The following is a 21,689-nucleotide window of genomic DNA, read 5'->3' as shown; positions in this document are numbered from 1 at the left end:
CTAATGTTGAAGTTTGAACACTAGAGAAGCACACCAAGAAAAGCATATTAAGCAGGTTTTATTTAAAGGTAATAATACAGAGTTCTCCTTGGAGGTAGAAGGGAATCATGGCCAATGTTCTGAAGTCCCAAGAAGTGAGTGCACACAACATCTTTTATAGGTTAAGGTCTCTTTTGTTCTCCAGTTCTCTCCACTCTTTTCTCTCCTTCCTGCTTGCATTCCTAGGCCTGATTTTGCAGGTGAGATAAATAAAGTGAGAAGCAGGTGTGGCAGGGGGAGGTCCAAAGTGATTCAGCCAGGCAAGGGCCCAGGAGGCATTAATTAGCAGCTCCTTGCTTGCCTTCCTTGATAAAAGCAGGTAAATTTGTTAATCAATGGACTCCAGAGATCATTGAAATTCCATTCTCCCTGGGGCAGTCTCCAACTTCCAAAGGCAGATGGCTTTTATGTCTTCCATTTCCTGGATTTGACCCCATACCCTATTAATACACTAACTGCCTGTCCCCAATTCTGGCTTCAGTTAAATGAAATAGAACAACTTTTACTTGTAGTAACAGCAAAAAGAAAACATTTTAATTTTCTTTCACATGTTGTATTCAAAATAATATCTACTTGTTTAATTATTTATATTGATCACATGTTGTATATGCATGTTCCTACCATATGGTGTAATAATTTTAAAGTAAATCCAAGATAAATTTACTAATGCAATGACACCAAAATAACTAAGTTTCATTTGTCTTAATCATTTCTCTAAAACTGCACCATATACCTTTGCTTACACTAGTAAATATTTTGCCTTCAATATATTATATATAATCAATGTAGGTAACTTTTAAACTGCAGTTAACGTCAGCTAATATTTGCTAAAAAATAATACTCTAACATACATGAATCAAAAGTCAAATTCCCTTTTTTGTTTTGGTTACTTTTTTCTTTTTGTAGGATTTTAAGAAATGGTTATCCCTACCTGCAGATATCAGAATACCTGTTGGATATCTGGAAAAGTTGCAGATCACCAACAGTCTACCATTTCATCAACCATTAGCTGGAGGTCTCATAGAGCTTTCTTAGTAAGTTGTTGTATCCTACCTGCATCATCACATCTGCTTTTTCTATTATCTGAACGTAAACCTTTAAATTTTTGGCAGTTATGGGAATTGAACCCCAAAATTTGCACAAGCTAGGCAATCTATGTCAATGAACTAAAATGCCAGCCCTTAACTTAATATTATGTAAACCTTCTGGGTTTTATCATTTTTCATTCTTTAGGGTTTATTGGAACCCTTAACATACATGCATATTAGAATGGGATTTAAGCTGTATTGTATTTCATTTTTGGTAATTTTTATTGACATATGCTAGATATGCAGGATATGTACCACATATATCATCTTAGATGTTCTGTACTAGATACAATGAACATTTGTTAATATAAATGGATTATCTAGTGAAGTACCCAAACCATCACCCGACAACTCAATGAGTATCTGCAGTGTTAACCTACCTTTATGAGTAGTATGCAGTTAAATAAAATTTTAAAAATCCCAGAAAGTCCCTTCTATTACCTTTCATTTCATTTAATACTCTCACCTGTAGCCATGATTCCTGTCTCTTTTATACCAAAGATTAGTTTTACCTGCATGCACATACTATTTTGACCATATTATTTTAGAGTATGTTTTAATACCTGGAACTTTCTTATTCTCATAAACACACATTCTTAATTACTTTTAAAATGCTTAATACTTCTTTTCTGATTATTCTTATTTAAAACACTGATATTTTTGCAATTTAGTATAGAAATGTTTTCAAAAATTTACATAGACATAGAAATGTATATTATTTATACAGTTTGTATGTATGTATATACACATATGTACTAAATGTTTTGTATCTTGATATTATGAAGGTGTACAGTATGCATTTTTTGTGGTTCGTTCCTTTTGCTGTGTTAACTTTGTGAGTTTTATCTATGTTGTTGCATATAGTGATAATTCATTTGTTTTTTTGCATGCTGGTTTACTGTATAAATATATTGTATAGGATTTGAAAGGATAGGATGAACCAGAGTATAAAAAAGCATGAGGTGTCCATTCAAGGAGTCTGACGCTCCCATAATAAAAAGTGTTTATTTAAACAAGGGCTGACAAGATCACATTTTTCTTTCAAATAATAGCTTCAGGAAAAGTAGAGATGATGAAATATAGGGAGAGATAGACAAGAGGCATGTAGATGAATTAGGAATTTATGCCAAATTAGGAATGGTGTGAACATCATATGGAAATAGAAAGTAGAACACAGACCCTAGAGGTCATGCTGAGAGAAGATAGACAGGACATGGTACCCAACTGAAATTTGTGTCTGAGGGATGAACTATTGGTGATGACTTCTGAAGTTCAAACAGCTATTTATCTCCTTTCAACATATTATATCATGGGATATTTATTATTCACAAAAGCTTCTATTTTGATTAGATATTATAAAGTGTATAATTACTTTATTCTGCATATACTCTGAGCACATTGACAAGGTGTACCCAACTTGATTTTGGTTCATGTCTGTGATTATCATAGTTTTGCACATCACAGCTTAAAACATTTTAAAATATATTTTGTCACTTAATTCTCTGGTCAAAACATTTTTTGACTATCAATTTTTATAAAAGATTTGTACTTTGATGAATTCTAAATTATATTTGTGCTGATTGGGAAGGAAAGAGTAAATTAATACCATGTGATAGCTTTTTAGGGGTATTATCAAACCCAAGGTCACCAACATACTAAGTAAGTGCTCTATCGATGAGCTCCATCCCCAACACTTACCATGCAGTTCTCAAATCTGTCATTTAAAAATAGTTGTCTCTTCCAGTCTATGTAAAACCCTATTATGAATGCTTAATGATTAGGGTTTTTTATTATTGTTGTCTGTTCCTATCAATTTCCCAGGCTTTTTGATTTTGAAATGGGTTATAAGTTTCAGATTAATCATGCCAGCTATATTTTGGTTTCTATCCATGCATCCCTTTTGTTACCATTTACATTACTAAGCAGATTTTTAAAAATATATAATCAAAAATTATTCTTCAAAATGAAAGATCTTTACCTTGTGTTTATATTTGAAGGTGGGAAGTAGGCAAATGAATGGGATAGTGGAAAACAGGTGGGAAAGGAAAATAAATTTTTACACTTAGAATTCAAATTTACATAGATGTCATATTCATCATGTATCTAAAATTAGATTTTTTTCTTCAGTGAGGTCTATTCTACAATATATCAATCTGAATCTTAGACTTTATGTTTGAAAAACAAGGGGGAGGTTAGGAATGGATGGAAAGCAGTTGTGTAAGAATAAATATTCTTCACAGATATTTTTAAAAGTTCAGGTTTCCATGGATAACATAAACTTCATCTTAGATGGGAATTAAAAAATTGAATCGTAGAATTCATTTTTGCTGGAGGGAGTGACAAGGAAGGCTGATGGGATCTATAAATCCATGGTCATCTACCTCAAATGGACCCTCAGTTTTGTACATTGCACTGTCTTATTCTAAGCAAACTTTTTATCTCTTCTACATAATAAAACAAATGCTGTAACCATGAAACTTCCCCACTTTCTGAATAACAATCATGCAAATCTGTCTACACTTACTGTTTTTTCAATCATGTTGCCCTTTTGTCCCATCTCATCTGCTCAGGGTTATTGGAATATCTATTGTACCTATAAACTTTTTTATATTCAGTCTCCCTTTCTTATCTTCATTCTTTCCATTGACTTTGTATTTAAATAAACTTTTAATTTTAGATAGGCATAGAAATTAGAAAGTAAATACAGTAATTTTACCATATACACAGTTATTCCTATTATTAGTAGAATGTTACTTTAATACATTTTGTACAACTAAGGAACAAATATTGGTACATTACTATTTACTAAACACCCTAATTTATTTAAATTTCACTAGATTTTTACTACCAACTATTTTGTCCCAGAATCCCATCCAGGATACCATTTTATATTTAGTAATTATATCTCATATTGAAGGTACTGGTTACTGCATTGGGAAGTGCTGTGCAATACTTATATATGATTGATAATAAATGAATATTCTCTTAACACACTTAAATATTAAACTAATAGAAAATCTTTTATGATGATAGAATTCATCCTTTTGTTGCATTTCAAAAAATAGCATACACAGTAGAGGTTTTATGAGATGTTTAAGTGTAACATTAATAGAATGAAAGTCTATATATGAACATGTATCATTATATTAAAATTAGGGATTAGGTACATTAGAAGTGCTTATTTCTTCCCACTGTGTGGATTCCTCATTCCTTTGCTGAAAATTTTTATAAAAAGAAGGCCACTAGAATTAAGGTTTTTATTCTCCTTTCTGTCCCAACATGTCCAGGAACAAAATCCATTGCTGTCAAATAGAGCAATTCAGTAATTCTCACAGGGAGGGAAATGGTTGTTTGAAGTAACCTCCTGCTGTCCACAGTGTTTTTCAATACATACTCACCTTTAACATGGCACCTGTAGAACCTCAGCATATTCTTCACCTGTTCTAAAACTAAATTGGAAATGCATCTCCAGCTTAATACAGTTTGATGACTGTGATTCATGAATTATGTTAGTAGAAACAAAGCCACCTAGAAGTCTCTTGTTGCACTTACTACTGCTTACAAAGTACACTGAATTATAGGAAGATTGATTACAAGTTGTAATATGTCTTATGTATGTATTTGTTAGTGTTCATGTGCTTCTCCTGTAAGAGCTATCTGAATAGGAATTTGCATGGGCTGTCAAAAAGTGAAGTATTTTTTTAGAAAAATGAAATATGAGAAAAATGATCATCTTTTGTCTGGAAAGCAGAATTAAGGGAGTTTTTAGGCACTGAGGTCAGCACCATCACTGGTTGGTCACAGTCACTGAGCAAGCTGACGGGTGAGTCAGGCCACCTGCATTGTGGAGGTTGCAGGAGTGCACCCAACATACCTGTCTTGCAGAGCTAGGCAGTGGGCAGCCAACCCACCCAACCACCAGGCCAAAGACAGATGTCATCATTGAGTGACACCACTTGACCATTGCAACAAGGTCAGTGCCATCACTGGTTGGTCACAGTCGTGGAGCGAGCTGGCGGGTGAGTCAGGCCACCTGCATTCTGGAGGTAGCAGGTGGGCACCAAACCCACCTGCCTTGCAGAGCTAGGTGATGGGTAGCCAACCCACCCAAACACCAGGCCAAAGACAGATGCCATCACTGAGTGACCCCACCCAACCACCACTCTGAGGTCTGTCGCCATAATGGAGCAAGCCGGCAGATGAGACAGCCCTTTTGCATTGTGGAGCCAGCCAGAGGCTTCTTTATAGACTGCCGCAGGCACTTTGAATTATTCCTGAGGGTGTGGTCATCATCCCTGGAAGTGCAGCTCCCTTCCTGAGACACTTACAGGAGACTAAAGGACCTTTGACAAGAACCAGAAGTCAAGAACAGGAGGTATTGAGAGACTTGGGACCAACTCAGAGCCACCAGATGAGTCTCTCCACTGGTCAGGCTCCCCAGATGGGTAGTACTCCCAAAATGCAGGGAACTTCATGGAGTAGAGTGGACCAGTGGGACTCCACTGCTGGAGACAAGAACCCAGTAAACCAGGAGCAATGCAGAGGAGGGCTGCACAGCAAGAGGCTTCAACACAGAGTGAGGGTCTGAAGCCCAGGTGGTAGGTCCAGTCCCCAGGGAACATAGCAGAGGAGGGCCACTCAGCAATGGAGTCCCTAGAGGGCCAGGCTCCTCAGCCCAGGCAGTAGGTTGGGAACCCTAGGAATATTGCAAAGGAGGGCTTCCCAGTCCAGGGGTAATTCTGGTCCCAAGGGAAATTCTCAGAGGAGAGCTTGGCAATGAAACTTCCCCACTGGATGAGTCTTCCCTCCTAGGCAAGGCTTTCCCACCAGGACAGTAGAACCAGACACAGAGGCCCAGATCAGATATGCCCCAGTCTGCAGTCTAGTCCCCCTTTGAATGACCATCAGTCAATGAGTGGAGGCACCTCTGCTCAATGACAGGGAATGTACCTCACCTGAAGGCCACTACCCCTAGAGTGGCAGCTTCCTAGTGGAGCACCACATTATCAAGGTCCCCCAAGAATTCAGGCTACTGAAGGCTAAGAGGTGAATTATTGGAAATCTACAGAGACAATATTAGTCAATAGAGGAAATCTGCAATATCCCAGCGTTTCACTACTAGAGGGGTAGATACCTGAGCAATATGAGAAAACAAGGGAAGAAAATGTCCCAAACAAACCTAGATGCTACATCAATAAAATCCAATGACAGCATGGCAGAAGATATTTCAAAAAAGGAGTTCAGAATGTACATAATTAAAATGATCAGGGAAGCAAACGAGAAGATGAAAGAGCAAATGCAACATTGAATGACAGAATGAAAGAAGAAATGCAGGCATTGAATAATCGCATCAATCAAGAGTTAAAAGAGCAAATACAGAAAGCAAAGATCATTTCAATAAAGAGTTAGAGATATTGAAAAAAACAAACAGAAATCCTTGAAATAAAGGAAAAAATGAATCAAATTAAAAACTCCATAGACAGCATAACAAATAGGATAGAACACCTGGAAGACAGAAACTCAGATATTGAAGGCAAAATATTTAATCTTGAAGACATAGTTGACCAAACAGAGAAGATGATAAGAAATCATGAACAGAATCTACAAGAACTATGGAATATCTTGAAAAGGCCAAATTTAAGAATTATTAGGATTGAGGAAATCTTAAAGAAACAAAGGAGTGAACAATCTTCAATAAAATAATATCAGAAAAATTCCCACATCTGAAGAATGAAGTGGAAAATCAAGTACAAGAGGCTTATAGGACTCCAAGTACACAAAATTACAACAAACCCACACCAAGGCACATTACAATGAAAATGCCTAACATACAAAATAAAGACAGAATTTTAAAGGGTGTGATATAATAGAATCAAATTACATTCAGGGGGAAACCAATACAGATATCGCAGATTTTTCAATCCAGAACCTAGAAGCTAGAAGGGCCTGGAACAACATTTTTTAAGCCCTGAAAGAAAACAGATGCCAACCAAGAATCTTATACCCAGCAAAACTTACCTTCAGATTTGATGACAAAATAAAATTCTCCCAAGATAAACAAAAGCTAAAAGAATTTACAGAAAGAAAGGTGGCACTGCAGAACATTTCCAGCAAAATATTCCATGAGGAACAGATGAAAAACAATGATGTAAATCAGTAAAGGGAAGAACTACCCTAAAGGAAGAACAAGTCATGTAAAAAAAAAAAAATGAGCCAAATGACTGGGAATACAAATCATATCACAATAATAACTCTGAATGTTAATGGCCTGAACTCATCAATCAAAAGACAGACTGGCAGAGTGGATTAAAAAAGATGATCCAACAATTTGCTACCTGCAAGAAACTCATCTCATAGAAAAAGATACTCACAGACTAAAGGTGAAAGGATGGGAAAAAGTATACCATGCACATGGACACAGCAAAAATGCCAGAGTATCCATCCTCATATAAGATAATGTGGACTTCAAGCCAGAGTTAGTCAGAAGGGATAAAGAAGGACATTTCATACAGCTTAAGGGAAGAATAAATCAACAAGACATAACAATCATACATATTTATGCTCCAAACAGTGGCTCATCAATATACGTCAAACAAATTCTTCTCAAAACCAGAATTTGAATAGACCACAACAAAATAATGCTAGGTGATTTTAACACACATTTCTCACCACTGGACAGATCCTCCAAAAAAAAAAAAAAAATTGAACAAAGAAACCATAGATCTAAATAACACAATCAGTAATTTCGACTTCATGGATATTTATAGAATATACCATCCAACAAAGAGTGACTACACTTTCTTCTCAGAAGCAGATGGATTCTTCTCTGAAATAGACCATATTTAATGCCACAAAGTTAATGTTAGCAAATACAAGAAGATAGAGATGCTACCTTTTATTCTATCAGATCATAATGGATTGAAATTAGAAATAAATGACAGAGTAAAAAACAGAAACTACGCCAACATCTGGAGAATACATAATATATTGTTGTATGATGAATAGATAGCACAAAGATATCAGGAATGAAATTTAAAAAATTCTTACAGGTAAATGTGATTAAAGACACATCATATCAAAATCACTGGGACACTATGAAAGCAGTACTTAGAGAAAAATTTATTTCATAGAGTACATTCAATAAAAGAAGAAAAAATAAATAAATGACATAACACTACAGATCAATCCTAGAAAAAGAAGAACAGAGCAACACCCAAAGTAGTAGAAGACAGGAAGTGGTTAAAATCAGAGCTGAAATCAATGACGTTGAAACAAAAGAAACAATAGAAAAAATTGACAAAATAAATAGTTGTTTCTTTGAAAGAATAAACAAAATTGATAAATCCTTAGTCATGCTAACAAAGAGCAGGAGAGAGGTAACCCAAATTACTAAAATTCAGAATGAACAAGGAAATATCACAACAGACATGATTGAAATACGAAACATAATCAGAAGCTATTTTGAAAGTATATACAACAAAATAGAAATTCTCAAATGCATTATCAGGTTTCTAGAGACATATGAATTATCTAAACTGAATGAGGAGGACATACACAATTTATATAGATCAATTTCAAGTAATGAAATAGCAGTCATCAAAAGCCTAACAACAAAGAAAAATCCAGGAACAGATGGGTTCTCAGCTGAGTTCTACAAAACCTTTAAAGAAGAGCTCATTCCAATAATTCTCAAAGTATTTCATGAAATAGAAGTATTTCATTCTATGAAGCCAGTATCACCCTGATACCTAAAGCAGACAGATACACATCAAGGAAACAAAATTTCAGACCAATATTCTTAATGAACATTGATGCAAAAATTCTCAACAAAATTTTAGCAAATTGCATACAAAAATATATTAGATAGATAGTGCACCACAATCAAGTGGGTTTTATCCCAGGGATGCAAGGTTGGTTCAACATTCGGAAATCAAAAATTGTCATTCATCATTTCAACAGACTTAAGGGCAAGACTCACATGATTATTTCAATAGATGCAGAAAAAGCATTTGATGAAATACACCATCCTTTTATGCACAAAACATTAGAAAAAATAGGGATAGTGGGAACATTCCTTAACACTGTAAAGGTCATGTATGTTAAGCCCATGGCCAATATCATTCTAAAAGGTGAAAAACTGAAAGCATTACCCCTAAAAACTGAAACAAGGCAGGGATGCCCTCTTTCATTACTTCTATTTAACACTGTCCTAGAAATTCTAGCCAGAGCAATTAGACGAAGAAAATTAAAGGAATATGAATAGAAAAAGAAGAACTCAAACTATCCCTTTTTGCTGATGACATGATTATATATTTAGGGGAATCAGAAAATTGCACCAGAAAACTTTTAGATCTCATAAGTCAATTCAGTAATATAGCAGGATATAAGGTCAATGCCCATGAATCCAATGCATTTTTATACATAAGTGATGAATCTTCAGAAAGAGAAGTTAGGAAAACAACCCCATTCACAATAGCTTTGAAAAAAATAAAATACTTGGGAATCAATCTAACAAAAAAGTGAAAGATCTCTGCAATGAGAACTACAGAATACTAAAGAAAGAAATTAAAGATAACCTTAGAAGAAGGAAAGATCTCCAATGCTCTTGGATAGGCAGAACTAATATTGTCAAAATGGCCATACCACCAAAAGTGCTATACAGATTCAATGCAATTCCAATTAATATCCTATTGATGTACCTTGTATAAATAGATCAAGCAATCATGAAATTTATCTGGAGGAATAAGAAACCCAGAGTACCTAAAGCAATTCTTAGCAGGAAGAGTGAAGCAGGGTGTACCACAATACCAGAACTAAAACTATCCTATAAAGCAATATTAATAAAAATGGCATGGTATTGTTACCAAAGTAGACAGGTAGATCAAAGGTACAGAATAGAGCACATGAACACAAACCCAAATAAATACAATTTTCTCATGCTAGACAAAGGTGCCAAAAATATACAATGGAGAAAAGATAGCCTCTTCAACAAATGGTGTTGGGAAAATTGGAAATCCATATGCAACAGAATGAAACTAAACTCCTATTGCTCATGCTGCACATAAATCAACTCAAAATGGATCAAGGACCTTGAAATCAGACCAGAGACCCTGTATCTTATAGAAGAAAAAGTAGGTCCAAATCTTCAACATGTTGGCTTAGGATCAGACTTCCTTAACAGGACACCCATAGCACAAGAAATAAAAGCAAGAATCAATAACTGGGATACATTAAAAAAAATAGCTTTCTCTCAGCAAAGGAAACTATCAGCAATGCAAAGAGAGAACCAACAAATTGGGAGAAAATCTTTGCCACTCAAACTTCAGATAGAGCACTAATATCCAGAAAAACAAAGAAGTCAAAAAACTCTACACAAAGAATACAAATAACCCAATCAACAAATGGGCTAAGAAAATGAACAGACACTTCACAGAAGAAGATCTACAAGCAATCAGCAAACATATGAAAAATATTCACCATCTTTAGAATAAGAGAAATGCAAATCAAAACTACACTAATATTCCATCTCACCCCAATTAGAATGGCGATTATCAAGAATACTATCAACAATAGTTGATACATTGCTGGTGGGTCTGCAAATTAGTGCAGCCACTCTGGAAAGTAGTGTGGTGATTCCTTAGAAAACTTGGAATGGAACCACCATTTGACCCAGTAATCCCACTCCTTGGCCTATACCCAAAGACTTAAAATCAGCATACTACAGAGATACAGCCACATCAATGTTCACAGCTGCTCAATTCACAATAGCCAGATTGTGGAACCAACCTAGATGTCCTTCAATTGATGAATGGATAAAGAAAATGTGGTATATATATACTCTGGAATATTACTCAGCCATTAAAAATAATAAAATTATGGCAATTGCTGGCAAAGGTATAAAATTGGAGAATATCATGCTAAGTGAGATAAACCAATCTCAAAAAACCAAAGGATGAATGATATTGCTGATAAGCAAATGATGACACATATAGGGGGTAGTAGGAGGGCAAGAATGGAGTAAGGAGGGACTATAATGAGCGATATGAGGAGTGGGAGGGGCATGGGGGAAGAAAAAAATAATGGGACCAATCAAAAACTATTACCCTAGATAAATGCATGAATACACAAATGGTATGCCTCTACTTCTTTTACAGAGAAATGAGATATATCTCATTCGTTTATGATAAAAATGAATTTTAAAAAGGTAGTTTTTATATTACATTAAAATATAAAGTTCATTGTTATTTTTAGTTACTATTTCTATTTTTATGCTACTTTTAAAGTTTTAAAATATTCAAAATAAGGTGCAATTCATTCTGGATTTTGAATTCATGAGAGCAGGGATCATGTCTGCCTTCTTCATTGTATGCTCAGCACCTAACATTGTGTTTGGTAGGTGTTTTAAATAAATGAGTTTTGTCTTCTGTCCTCTGAATAATTTCCACTGGAGAGCATGTAAATAAGCTAGTGATTATATCTATTGCTAATCTTGTGTTCAACAGATATAAATGCAAGCAAATTTTTCTAAAAATTCCATTTAAAAATTCATTAATTATAGTAATTATTATTCAGGTGTGATCATTAAATCCTTAAGGTTGGAAATTATTAAAATGGGTATTGCTGTATGCTTTACTCTTTGCATTAGGATCTGATAGTTCTCTAATGAATCTGCCTTTTGCTTGAATTCTCCCCTTTCTTGCATGGGTGGAATTCAGTGGTGCTGTTTATATTAGAGACTGATTATTCAAATTTAACTTCATAATTACAGTATGATAATTGTTTTTCTTTATGTATAATTTTATTTTTAATTGGCATATAATTTTATATATTTATTGAATATACTAACATTTTAATACATTTATATATGTGTGCTGAACAGATGAGTGTAACTGGCATATCTATCACCTTAAATATTTATTATTTCTTTGTGTTGGGAACATTCACAATCCCCTCCACTAGCTGAAATACACAGTTAATTATTACCAACCTGTTACTCTTTAAAAAAAAATTAACAGATTTTTAGCATATTCTAATGTCATTAAATTTTATTCTCTGAAGAGTGGTTCTTGTAGTCTTAAATTTCTTATGTATACTTCACAAGTCATTGCTTACACTGTATAGTAACTTTTCACCTTTAAAATGATTAATTTATAGTCAGTACACTTACATAATATATTTTTTCACTTACATAATCTTTAAAGCAAACTTCATTGTTTTTGTCAAGTTCAACAATAGACCAGTGTGTACTTCATGTTAAGGACATTCTCATATTCACTAAACATACACACATGAGTAAGAAAATTTCTCTACTACTGAGAAGAAAAGGTTTCTAGATCACAGTCATGTCTTCTCATGTACTCTCATCATTATAGACAATGACTTTATATAACTTGTTCATGGATATTCATTGTTTTTTTTCATATTGGCTTATGTGTGTTTTCAAAGTAGTCTTATTTTCTCTCAGTAAAAGATGACACAAAAGTTAAAATTCAAGTTGAATTTTCAGTAGTTCCATATTTGTAAATTTAAACATCTGAATTCCACAGATAAATATAAGAAAATAATGTCATTTTATCATAGTTTTGTTAACCTTGTAAACATCACTTTTTTATATAAAGTGCAAAATTATTGGAATCAGACTGTCATGTACCAAAGAGTGGGCTGTTGGCCTCATTATCCACAATGAGGTAAAAACATATTTATTTATTTCTGGAAAGTGTTGTATCTTATAGTTTTGCTTCATTATACTGCATAGCTATTGGTAGTGGAAAACAAGAACTTATTAAATAATTAGTTATATAGAAGGCAGTACCTGAGTAGGTAGTATATGATGATTCTAAAACTTCAATTCTCTAATTTAATGTTTTTTGGTGAAAAACATATATATGAAGAGAAAAGGTAACAAAAATAAAAAAAACAAAAAGAAGCCCTTTTTCAGTCACATAGTAATAAACTATCAATGAGTAGAGTTTTAGTTTATCAAAATTGAATTAAGCACTTCTTAGTTGGACCTGCAGTTTTCTATATCATTTTAACTTTGTGTATGTCATTGTAGCAAAAGGATAAAAACAATTTCTTTTCAGGACTTTTCCTACTTTTGGCCATTCAAGTTTGGAAAGTTTATTGTTTTGTCTAAAGTGGTAAGTGATGCCAAGCCTAATCACCAAGTATCAGTTTTATTTTATTTGACAACTCCAGAAAAAATGTATATTTGATTCTCTAGGATTATAGTATAATGCAATATTTTAAGAATTTAATATGATTTATATACCTATGAAAACTGAAGTTCTGCATTATATCCTTTTACTAGCTTTTTATTTAAAGACATTAACATCATCTATGCAAGAAGTAAATAGTTTTTAGATTAGTATTTTATCTTCTACTATTGCAAATGGATTCTAAAAACATTTTTTAAGAAAATTCTTATTTTTCTGTTTACTATTTTTTTTTAAATTTTGTTCTCTCGGTTTCTATTTTCCACCTGTTTGTACTTTTTTTTTTTTTTTTTTTCAAAACTTTGGTGTTAAGGTTGCTTACATTTTAAAATTTTCTTCTAAAATATACAATGGATATATTGGGTTTCTTTGACATATTTTGATATATTCCATGTACTTCATTTATTGACTCAATGCAAAATAAGCAGTGAGTTTAAGGTTTAAAAGGAAGGGTTTGGGAAATCAATTTTAAAGCTTTTAAGGAAGAAGAATAAGACTTACATTACTGGTTTTGTGTTTGCATATTTTCTGATCCATAGTAGAATGTAAATTGGTTTTCTTTTTAATTGTATTTTGATTGGAGAACCTGAAAACAAATAGCATCTTTTTGGTTTCAAGTCTCCATAGGAATTAAAAGATCAGTCAGAAAATTGTTTTATGATTTAGTTAAAAGGAAAATCAAATAGTAAGTTTTACAAATTCTTTAGTATCTTAAAATCTAAGTCTGTGGTAGTTTAAAATTTGGGGTCTGGAAATAAAAGAACGAATTCACTGCAGACAATTATCCAATCCATATATAAGGTAGGTTGACTATTTTAATTATAAATACTGATGCTTTTGACCCTTTCAATATTTCAATATCAAGTATATTTTAAAACTTGATCAATGTTCAACAATTTGACTATAACTAACTCTTTCTATTCTTAAACACTGTAGAATTAGAGAGTTTTAGAAGTTGAGGAAGAGATAAAATTTTAAGAATGAATAGTGAATTTATCATAGTTTTACTTGCAGTCAGAAAATGGGCTTGGGAAAATGGAAACCTACATAAAAGTGGAAAAGTTTGGAAAGATAAGTAAATTCTTTTTTAAAAAAAATGTAAGACTCTCTTGTTCATCATCTAAGTGTATGGTTTTGTCAATCATACAAAATTGTGAGCATTACTGTCTAAACAATTATATCTTGATCTGAAAAGGTAACAAAATTAGGATTGAAACTTTCAATTCTTGAAAGTATTCTATCAGTTTGAGAGAAAATGAGTATTTTTTAAAGGCTTAAAATCTTTTATTAAGACACAAAATATTTTGCTTTCTTGGTAACACAACAGGCATCTGATTTTTTTGGCCTCCTAGCAGTCTTCTGTCTGTGCTGTCATGGGAAATTGCATGAGTTAAAATTTCTAAAAAATAACTTTAGAAATAAAAACATTTCATTGAAGGGTAATTAATTCTTAAAATGTGACTTTTTTTCTTGAACATGTCACTACCTGTAATGCTACTAATTTTGAAACATTCCATCTTCCACAGAAATAAAATGCAAGAAAATAAGTAAAAAATAATAAAGAGTAAGAAATAAAAAAGATAGAAGTAATAAATAATAAAGAGCAGGAAAATAATAACAGGCAGTTGATAGGGAAGCTTCTTTTCTTTTTAAAAGAATTAATGTATAAAGATTTTGAAAATTTTGGAAACCTGAAAACAATGTTTTTGATTTAACCGTATAATTATTCTTTCATTTAATGTGCTCAGTGTCATTCAGTATTCATATACCATTACAGGGAAAGCACCTTTGATTTTAATACTATTGATCCAAATCTTAATTTGAAATAAAGCACAAAAAGTAAATTAAATTCTTGCTTTATACCTTTGAGACACTGTTTGGTCTTATAAAAACATGGAAGCTATGTGTATGCAATTGAAAGTCATTTTTGCCATAAGAAAATCTAATACTGGACTTTGTGGAGTTTTCTTTGCAAGATGGAATTCAGCATGCTTAGAAATTAGAAATTCAGTTAGGGCTCTTTATTGTTCTTCATTGTTCTTCCAAAATATGTTTTATAGGGTACATATGCAACAGTTTATAGAGGAAGAAGTAAGCTGACAGAGAATTTGGTGGCATTAAAAGAGATCTGTTTCGAACATGAAGAAGGCACACCTAGTACAGCTATAAGAGAAAGTATATTTATTTAGACTGTTTTAAAACCAAAGCTCTGTAATTGTAATTATAAAAAATAAAGCAGAGAGAAATAACAAGTGACTGGAAGATATAATTAGACCATTAAAAAATATTTCAAAAATTAACATATTCAGTAGAAAGAATATTCTTAATGTACATTGAAATATTATGAAATCATTAAAAGTAGTGACATAGATAAATATCTGATAGGGAAATTTTACATATTGGTACATGGGAAGCATGGTAACTGTATATTAGCTGCATATATTAAATATAAGAAATAAATGAACTATTTAAAAACATGTCATGATACCATTTTATTCAAAAAGTGAATTATTCAAAATTGGTTTGATTCAGACATAGTGGTAAATGTCTTCATTCCCAGTGGCTCAGGATGCAGAGGCAGGATGGCATGTTTGAAGCCAGCCTCAGCAACTTAGTGAGTACCTAAGCAATTTAGCTAGATCCTGCCTCAAAATAAAAACTAAAGAAAAAGCAGAGGGGCTAGGGATGTGACTCAGATTCAATCCCTGGTAGAAAAACAAATAAATAAATAATAATATTTGAGGCAACTGATTAGCAGTATAGCAGAAGAAAGCCTCCCTTGAACCAGAAGATGGTGAGTTGTAACATTAGAGATAACCTTGGGTACTATACTGTCAAACTCAAAATCATAAAAATGGTAAAAGTTGATACCTTCAGTTTTTCTACCACTCATCCCCTTGGCAAATTGCTGTTTTTAACTTGAGAATATTATAACATTTGGTTTATATGCTAAACTTACTTCAAGTTTTTATAAAATTTGGCCCTCCACAGACTAAACAATTGGCTTTCATTTCTGTTTTACAGTTTCACTCTTAAAGGATTTAAAATATGTAAACATAGTAACCTTGCATGAGATTGGTCCCCCAGATAAACCTTTGACTCTGGTCCTTGAGTATCTGGTAAGCATTTAAAAAATACTCAGTATTTCATTTTTTTTTAGTAATAGAAAGTCAGACATTTTTAACAGCCCCAGGGCCATTGTTGTTTATTTATTGGGTATTTAAATAGATTAGGTGGTACATTCTGTATCTTTTCTTGACAAACAATTTTTTTTTAAAAAGTTAATTATTATTAAGTTAATCAGTCATGCATTCTGAAAACTGTGTTATCATGTGGTAAAATGCTGTGCTTTTTCATGGTATGGAAATAAAACAGTACATGGATTACTGTGGGATCATCATGAGTATGCACAATGTAAAGGTATGTTTATTGCGTAATGTTAAAGTGTAAAGAAAATGAGCTAGATTGCACAGTGAAATATACCAACCTCATAATCAATCTTTGGAATTTTCTGATTGGCTTATTTACTCAACTTCTGTTTATTATCCTATAGCTTTCCTGGGATCACACATTTTAGTAAAACTGCTTTATTTAAATGTCTTCTAAAATATTTTTGATATTTTATTTCACATTATAACTGATTGTCTAACATGTGTAGAATAAATCTGCAGGTATATTTTACTTTCTGAAAAAATCCAAATGATCGGTACATTTTGCAAAAGGCCACCTTTAAATGGCGAACTGTCCTGGTATATTTAAAATTGTATTAAATTATATAATAACAGTGACTTTTCAGGGTTATCAATTATGAATAAGGGTTATAAGTAAGGCCAGAAACATGTAGCTATTGTGATTTATTTGTTTGAAGTAACTATCTGTACTGTCAGATGGAATAGTAATATAATTGTGTTTTTGCAGTACATCTAAGAATTCAAATAATGTTAAAGAAGTTTGCTATAATAACCAGATACAGAAGATACCCTGAAGTTATTAGATAAATAAAAGAACTTGACATACTTGTATTCTTATGGACTTCATTGTTCTGAGTGGTATATTTTACATTTTCAAAGATTTTATTTGCACAAGGTTCAACAGTTTATAGAAACCTGTTTTGAAAATAGACTGTCCCATCTTGTGTGTTTGAGACCTTTATAATTCTGTAGATGGTAAATTAGTAACTTCAAACCTACATTTTTTTAATAGTGAATTTGGTAAATATAAAGGAAAGTCAGTTTCTGTTATTGAAAGAGAGGTCTGAACATATTGCTAGCACATTGCTAAGAATTTTATAACAAGGATTTAAAAGTATTTTCATATACATTTATGAGGATTGTTTTCATCATAGTTTATTTTGACCTTTGCAAGGTGTTGTGAAGCTATTTGTAGATCTCAGTTTTTAAAATTCTGATTCTTTCTGCTTTTATATTAGCACTAATTTGGAAAGTAAATAGTCTTTAATTATCATAATTTGACAGAGGTTTGAGAAGTCTTTTATGTTAGTTCTAAATAGTTGGAAAATATTTTATTGTTTGTTAAAATCACATTTAGTGTTTTCCAAATGTAAAATTTAACATAAATATACTGAAAGGTAGCTGTGTTCACCACTGAAACCCCAAAGCAACCCAACAGAAATATATTAAAAGAGTAACTTTGGAGTTTTCAAAACAAATAAATATGTGAAGTCAAGACTTCGCAGTCTACAATTTATTCAGGCCAGGTATGGTAGTGCAAACCCACAAACCAGCTACTTGGGAAACTGAGGTAGGCAAATCACAAACTTGAGGCCAGCCTGAGCAATTTAATGAGACCCTGTCTCAGAATCAAATGCAAAAGAGTTGGGGGCATAGCTCTGATATACAGTGCTCTTGAGTTCAATCCTACTACACCCCTCCAAAAAACCACCAGAGGCATTCCTGCCATTCATCACCAGCTGCCTTGGCTTATTTTTGGTATTAAGATGTCAGTTTTTCTCTACAAGTAAACTGAAGGTAATTCTTGAGTCTTCAGTACTTGAGGTTATTTTTGGTAACCCCAGAAAATCAAGATGTGTTCCACATCTCCCTTTTCATCACAATACACAAAATACTTCTATCATTAACCTTATAGAAATTGCTTTTTTTCAGAGCACTAGAGTGCATTACCCCTTTTTGAATCACAGCTGATTTTGAAACTGAGTAGGAATTGCTAAAATTAAACTGTCCAGGAGGTAGATGTTAAAAGATGATTGAGTTATTTTTATAACCAGTAATTTGTCAGGGTATGCAGCCCTATTCTCTCTGATACCTGAGACTTACATAAAGCCACCCAGTCCAATGCCATACTTAAAGGTATTAGCCCAGATCACATTGATTTTTAAGTTAATAAATGCCTGTGTTTGGTTGACATACTGGAATTTTATAATCAAACTATGAGCTTTAGTAATATAGAGGATATGCCTGTTTAAGCTGTTTTCTCTAATAAATGAACTGTTACTATGAAAACAAAATATTGTTATGTTTATAATACTTATTTTCATGACACTGATGACACAAATGATAGATGCTTCAAATTGAACAATATAAACTAAAATTGAGAAAACAACTCAAAATGGTAAAGGCATAGTCCTTAAAATAATATAATGTCTCTAAGAAACCTATGAAAACCATGCTGGACATGGAAATTGACATAGGAGGGTTTATTAAGCAAACAGAGTGTCTCCCTGCAGGGTAAGTGAGAAAATGAAAGGAAAAGAGAAAGGGCGTGTGCAAGAGAGAGTGTAAAAATCCAGCAGGAGACAGAAAGAAAGTGAGTAGGAGAGAGAAAGCATGAGAAAAGATGGCAGGGAAGCTATCCTTAAGCAGTTGAATTCCACCAGGCTAACAGGGGACCAATAATGGAGAAGGATACTTGCAAGCTGACTGATGAACTAATAGCTAGCTAGGATGTTCACAGACTGACAAGTAGTTGGGAGATGGGGAAATGGCTGCAGCATAAGGGACAGGGGAGCAGCTTTATATTACATTCCCTTGCTTCTGTTTTTATAAGAAAATCTTTTGTTCTTCAGATCTTTCCCACATTTTCTATCCTTCCTGCCTACGTGACTAGGCCCGGTTTTGCAGGTGAGATGTAAATAGTCCATTCTCCCAGGGGCAGTCTTCAACTTCTAGATTTCCAGAGGCATATGGCTTTCATGGACTTCATTTCCTCAGTTTGAATGATCCCATATTTCTGCATCAACTGCCTGTCCTCAGTTCTGGCTTTACTCCCCTCTCTAATTTTAGGAACTGCTTTACTGCTGTATGGAAAGGAGGGTGATGACTGCTCTGGCTTCTTTGAGTTGGAAGGGGGATGTGTGGGGCAAGCAGTTTGGAGTTCCCTTTTTAGAAATCAGGTCAACCAAGGGGTCCATGGTAGAAGTCTGTTTGGGGAAGAGCAGTTTGTAAAGGCATCTGGGGGTGTATACTTCTATGAGAGGAGAACAAAAGGACATGAGTACTGAAATGAGATTAGTATACGATAAATGTTGCAGAATCTGGAACATGCCAATGAATATCCTCACTAGGGGGTGGAAGAACTGAGAAGTTTTTCCCATAACAAGGCCTACCAAAGACTGGAGAATACAAGGCCTTTATTTGGGAACTTTAACATTGTCCAGGTTATCAGGAATATAAACACAACATTTAGAAGAGATATCTATAGATTAAGCCTACCTGTGTCTGTAGGCCTTAAAATGACTAAAAACTACTGATTCTGGCAGTTTCTCTCAGTTATCAGGCACATTTGCCTAAGAATCTCTCTTTTGTAGCTTTCAGTCTTTATTTTAGTGGGCTAACATAAGTGTACATCTTAAGTTGTCTATAAGTGTTCAGTTATTTACCCCCTTTTATCTAATTGGAGTCTACATTATCTGTCCTATATGATTTCAAGTTAATTTATAGTGTTTTCTATTGAAGCAGTACTTCAGCAAAATAATAATCAGGCAACAGTTAAAGTTTACAAGGAAAATACAAAATGGAATCACCAAGAGTAAAACATTCAGTTTGTGCAATAGCTATCTTGAATTTTGGCTGAGTTATTCATTATATACCCTGTTTGAGATAACAGTAATCTTTACAACAATCATCAAACTTTTGAGCACAACTTCAAATGAGTTAAAGTCTGACTTAATTTGGAGCCATTCAAACATGCTGCAGGGTGAGGCAGAGCCTTATCTGAGGTAAGGCAGGGTTCTTCACAAATCTTAGGTAAAATGTTCTAATCCTGAAGCTAATTTTTCCCTCTTTTGCCATGACCAGCATGATGAAATTCTCAAGTTCAGTGAGGGGCAAAGGAGTATTAGAAAATAAAGGTTTATAAATACAGATTTTGGAAGATTAAGCTGAGATCAGATGGAGCTCTTTTCTCTGATGGAAATGCAGATCTTAAGAGTTATGTCAGCAATTTTTATATATGTATTTAAGCATTATTCTTCATTTTCAGGAAAGTTACAGAGACTAGGACATCTATGTAACTTTTTTTCACAACTGCAAAGTGCAACATTAGGAATTCTGTGTAGCTCTCAAGGAAGTCCACTGTCCAGAGTTATTGTAAGGTGGACAGAAACCAGAGAAGGGAGCTCCTGAAACACTGGTTATCTAGCAAAAGAATTCCTTCCTTCCCAAGAGCTGTGTGCCTGATGTCAATGTCAGAGCTGATAGGACTCCTGTATAGAGCCTCCACAGGAAGGGTACTGCCACAACAGTTAAGCATATTTTGCCCCTGCACAGGAATACTCCCAGGCACCAGGCATGCCACAGTCATGAGATCAGAGACCCCAATCTCAGTCACTGCTATTCCATTTCTGCTACTGTGCATTACACTCTTTCTTAAATGTCATATTAAGAAGTTTGCATATACTGACTCCTGAGTCTATGTGAACACTACTTAACAAAATTTAAAATTATATCTAAAATATGAACTAAAGAAAGTTGGGGAGAGCTTTTATACCTGGAAAATATGAACACACTTAATATACAAAGAATAATGTTTAAGTATGTTACTCCATGGAATAACTTTGTAAATTAATTGGATGTCTCTAACAAACATGTTTGAGTAATCCCATACATGTCAACTCTAATTCACTCATCTTATTGTAGAAAATCCAAGATCTCAGACAAGTTTACCAACAGTATTTGCAGTCTCTTTCCTGTTGGAGAAAAGTCCTAGAAAAATTGATGTTAGACATTTTATAAACATCAACATTCTATTAGTTTGACCACCTTGAGACTTGTGAGTTAATTTTAAAGACATTTTACTTCTATTATTTTACCCAATTTAAATTGAACCTTTTTAAATCACATGAATTTAAAGTATTTGGATCCATTTTTTA

General features: G+C 33.5%; 1 pseudogene across 1 annotated transcript in view; it reads left to right on the top strand.

The window, feature by feature from the left end:
* The window catches only part of LOC306647162 (cyclin-dependent kinase 17-like), a 1,195,982-nt pseudogene that overhangs the window by 18,760 nt on the left and 1,155,533 nt on the right, over positions 1-21,689 (top strand). Inside the window, exons 4-7 of the transcript in view lie at positions 946-1,073; positions 14,357-14,413; positions 15,403-15,517; positions 16,367-16,461. The product of the transcript in view is annotated as a cyclin-dependent kinase 17-like (transcript). The remainder of the gene's footprint in view (positions 1-945; positions 1,074-14,356; positions 14,414-15,402; positions 15,518-16,366; positions 16,462-21,689) is intronic.

This window comes from Sciurus vulgaris (genome assembly GCF_902686455.1).
Source record: "Sciurus vulgaris genome assembly, chromosome: 16".
Lineage (NCBI taxonomy): Eukaryota > Metazoa > Chordata > Mammalia > Rodentia > Sciuridae > Sciurus > Sciurus vulgaris.
The sequence above is the reverse complement of the archived record's forward strand: the minus strand, read 5'-3'. Positions and strand labels throughout refer to the sequence as shown.